Source organism: Callospermophilus lateralis, chromosome 5 (assembly GCF_048772815.1).
Source record: "Callospermophilus lateralis isolate mCalLat2 chromosome 5, mCalLat2.hap1, whole genome shotgun sequence".
Lineage (NCBI taxonomy): Eukaryota > Metazoa > Chordata > Mammalia > Rodentia > Sciuridae > Callospermophilus > Callospermophilus lateralis.
This window is the reverse complement of record NC_135309.1, coordinates 98,101,731-98,106,437: the sequence shown is the minus strand read 5'-3', so window position 1 is coordinate 98,106,437 and position 4,707 is coordinate 98,101,731. Positions and strand designations below refer to the sequence as shown.

Here is a 4,707-nt window from a genome sequence, read left to right as displayed (position 1 = left end):
CTCAGAGGAGGACATACAATCAATCAACAAGTACATGAAAAAATGCTCATCATCTCTAGCAGTCAGAGAAATGCAAATCAAAACCACCCTAAGATACCATCTCACTCCAGTAAGATTGGCAGCCATTATGAAATCAAACAACAACAAGTGCTGGCGAGGATGTGGGGAAAAGGGTTCTCTTGTACATTGCTGGTGGGGCTGCAAATTGGTGCGGCCAATTTGGAAAGCAGTATGGAGATTCCTGGGAAAGCTGGGAATGGAACCACCATTTGACCCAGCTATTGCCCTTCTCGGACTATTCCCTGAAGACCTTAAAAGAGCGTATTACAGGGATACTGCCACATCGATGTTCATAGCAGCACAATTTACAATAGCTAGATTGTGGAACCAACCCAGATGCCCTTCAATGGATGAATGGATTAAAAAAAATGTGGCATCTATACACCATGGAGTATTACGCAGCACTAAAAAATGACAAAATCTTGGAATTTGCAGGGAAATGGATGGCACTAGAGCAGATTATGCTTAGTGAAGCTAGCCAATCCCTAAAAAACAAATACCAAATGTCATCTTTGATATAATGAGAGCAACTAAGAATAAAGCAGGGAGGAAGAGCAGGAAGAAAAGATTAACATTAAACAGAGACATGAGGTGGGAGGGAAAGGGAGAGAAAAGGGGAATTGCATGGAAACGGAGGGAGACCCTCATTGTTATACTAAATTACATATAAGAGGTTGTAAGTGGAATGGGAAAATAAACAAGGTGAGAAATGAATTACAGTAGAAGGGGTAGAGAGAGAAGATGGGAGGGGAGGGGAGGGGGGATAGTAGAGGATAGGAAAGGTAGCAGAATATAACAGTTACTATTATGGTATTATGTAAAAATGTGGATGTGTAACCCATGTGATTCTGCAATCTGTACTTGGGGTAAAAAAGGGAGTTCATAACTCACTTGAAGCTAATGTATGCTAATGTATGAAATATGATATGTCAAGAGCTTTGTAGGGTTTTGAACAACCAATAAAAAAATAAAATTAAAAAAAAAAAAAGAACTACACGGAAAAAAAAATAAAGAAATAAATAAAAAATAAAAAATACTCTGTCTTCTCCTTTTGCTCTCTTCCATTATACCCATTACATGCATGATGCTGTGCTTAATGGTATCCCACATTTCTCTGAGGCTTCATTACTTTTTATTCTTTTTATTCTTTTTGCTCTGTGCTCTGATTTATCTTTATGATCATTTATTCTTTATTTTGTCAGTTCAATTCTACCATTGATGTCTATAGTGATTTCTTTAAATTTCCATTATTGTGCTTCTCAAATCCACAATTTCATTTTGTTCTCTTTTTATGAGAAATTTCATGATATAATAACATATACATATTTCCAAAATATGATAAGTGAAAGAAATCAAATCAAAAAGACTTGGTGAAATATACTTATAAGTATATTTAATTTATTGAACAGGCAGAACTTCACAGACAGAATATAGTTCAGTAATTGCTTTATACAAAGTGTAAGAGCAGGATAAACTGAAATTGAGCATGAAGGTCATTGTTCACATAAGAAAAGTGTTCTAAAATTAGAATTTCAGTCATGCACTTACAATTGTATATACTTATTAAAAGTTAACTAACTATATACAAAAAAAGGTAAGTTTTGTACTTCATTAATCTGTTTCTTTGCCTGCCCCACTCAAATAATATAATGCCGCTTAGTAAAATGAAACAAAACATTTTTCTGAATTACATTAAGATTAAAGAAAATATCAAAATTTCAATTAGATTTTAGTTTAAAAAGTCAATGTGAGCAAGTATAACATAATCACAAAGAACATAAATTCTGTGGGCTAGTTGACAAATATCAGATCGTAAGTCTAACATTCACTAGATCTGTGATCTTGAGAATGTTACTTATGCTTCCATTGTCATGAAAATAGGTATGATAATATAACCTTCATAGGACTGTTTTAAAAATTATATCAATTAACACAAAGAATGAAAAAAAGAATGAAAATGTTTTGATTCAAAAAGGGAGGAAATAGAAAGTAAGTAAACAAATAAATAAATAATTGAGCCATGACAAATCTAAGTTCCAAATTAGTAAAAATGAAAAAAAGTTTAAATAATATCAGAAAGGAGATAAGGAATCCACATGCACCACTCTAATTTGAATAAATAATTTATCCAAAAATTATTTAAAGAATGAATATTTCCTTGCTAGAGATATCAATATGAATAGGCATATACATTAGTCACTCTCAGGAAACCTGTATGTTATTTGAAGAAGTATCAAAAGTAAAAATTACAATAAGATAAAAATAATAGGAAAGATTATTAAAATTCTCTTCCTGTAATATGAGTCTATTAGTGGAGTTTGGAGAGAGGAGATGGTACAACTACAAAGGGAGCATAAAAACACTTTACTATATTCCAATGTATCTCAGAAAAAAATAATTTAAAATTGTGTCCCCTTCGTGTAAGAAACAGAATTTAACATACCTACAAAAAATAGCAAAAGTAAATAGGCATAAATTAAAATGTAGCATGATTTTGAGCTATACATACATTTTGTGAAGTTATGCAGTATAACTTTTATGTTTGAAAAATAGTTGTCAAAAACACAAACTAATATTGTTCTGATTAGGTCTGATACAGAAGGGAAAATTTAATCTTAGCAAAACACTTAATATTGGTCTTCACATTAAAAGTGTTTTCAAGGATTGGGAATATGGCTTAGTTGGTAAAGTGCTTGCCTTGCATGCACAAGGCCCTGGGTTCAATCCCCAGTATCACCAAAGGGGAAAAATAAAAGGTTCAACTATTTGAATTAATCCATAGACAAAGTACAAAATGTGACTCATCACGTATAAGGGAAATTCCACAAAAGTATGAACAAATGTTTCAGTGCAAACTTTGCCAACCAGGACAGTGGGATGATATATTCAAAGAGTTGAAAAAGAAAAACTGCCAGCAGCAACAACAACAAAAAATATAGCATATCCAATAAAATCATTCTTTTAAATTGATGGAAAAAGCAAAAACAGGTGGAGTTCATCACCACCAGACCTGGCTTTCCAGAAATGCTTGAAGGAGTTCTTCAAACTAGAAGGACGCTGAAGAGCAGCACAGAAGCATTAATCACATAGGAAAAGGTTAATATACACACACAGGCAGAATAGAGCAACACTGTAAAAGCCCTGTATAAATTACTTCTAACCTCAACATAAATGTTAAAAGGTAACATTTTTTTTTAACAAATGCACAATGTTAATTTAAAAAAAAGCAAGAAGCAACTGCTGAATATAAGAACACAGACTGTGTAGTGGTAATGAAAGAACAATGTTTTTCTAGGCAATTGAAGTTAATTTGTTATTGATTTGAAGTAGATTATAACCACAAGATATTTTAAATGAACCTCAAGAAAACTTCAAAGTATACCTATGTTAAGGTCTGTAAACAAGTCAGGATGGCACCTGGTATTTTGCCAGAGAAATGTTACAGTCTGTAAACAAGTCTGGATGGCGCCTGGCCAAATGCCAGAGGGAGTGGTTTGTGAAGTAACAAAAGCGAGCCATTAAGTGTGGAGATTCCTTATTGGTTGACTGCTGTATCTATTTTATGCTAATTAGATAAGCTGTGTAAAATGTATAAATATCACTCAGATCCTACAATAAACGGCTCTTATTCCTGCTGCATCAATGTACACAAGTTATTCGTCACCCCCCGGTTATTTTGCCCAGCCAGCCGGGCTGCGGCATACCTAAAATAAATACAAATGATAAAGAAAAATGCAAAGGAAATCACTACCAAAAATATCATCAAATAAACATAGAAACGAGGAAAATAAAGACTAAACAATAATATGATAAGGAAACAATAGACTGGCAAGTACTCACTTGTCAACAGCTGAATTAAATGTAAGTGCATTTATTCATTATTTAAGCATGATAATTTATCCACATATTAACAGTTTTTAAGTCATTTTAGTTGCTGAAAAATTGCAGCTGAGTTTAGATGTGTTTTGAGAAATGTATGTGTCCTATTAATTAATCAAAAAGATAATACTGCAAATTATTTCTTGGGCCTTAATGTATTTATGAAACACTCGTGTTATTTATTCTGTTCCTTTTTAGTGTCAGGAACACTATTTTATAAAGAATGCATTATACACTTTACCATTCATTCCTCAAATTCATTCGGCCAACCGAAGGAAAAGTACATTAAACAAATCATTACTTTCACTGTGGGGGAAAGGCGCTGTTCCTTAGTTCCATGAACTATGGTTAAATCAAAAATGGCAAAATATATTTCTATGTTTGCAAGATGGAGAAGTACACAGTCAAAAAACTAAATTCTGGCTGGCAGTTTATCCTCTTTCCTGTCACATTCGTAACCAAGAGAACTATAGTTACTCACTATGAGCCCGAGTTTCATAACATTTTTCTTATTTCCTATATATGGTACGTGCATTTTACAGTCTGTTTCATTCCATACACTATAAATTTTAAGTTGAAATTCCAACCTCAGAAGTTGAGCTGTATACTATACTGCCTTAAGCCTTAATTCAGGATAGTTAAAAATTATTATTATTTTTTTGCTAAGTACAAAATTAACATTTCTATTAATACCACTCCATTTTCTTCATAAAAAGAATAGGCAAAGAAAGCTCCATCTCATTGTTTTATTTTATCTCAAACTAATTG

General features: G+C 32.7%; 1 non-coding gene across 1 annotated transcript; it reads left to right on the top strand.

Moving 5' to 3' along the window:
• The first annotated feature begins 2,726 nt into the window (after positions 1–2,726).
• On the top strand, positions 2,727–2,799 carry Trnaa-ugc (transfer RNA alanine (anticodon UGC)). Its single transcript has one exon. It is a non-coding gene; the product is annotated as a tRNA-Ala (tRNA).
• The last annotated feature ends 1,908 nt before the right edge of the window (positions 2,800–4,707 follow it).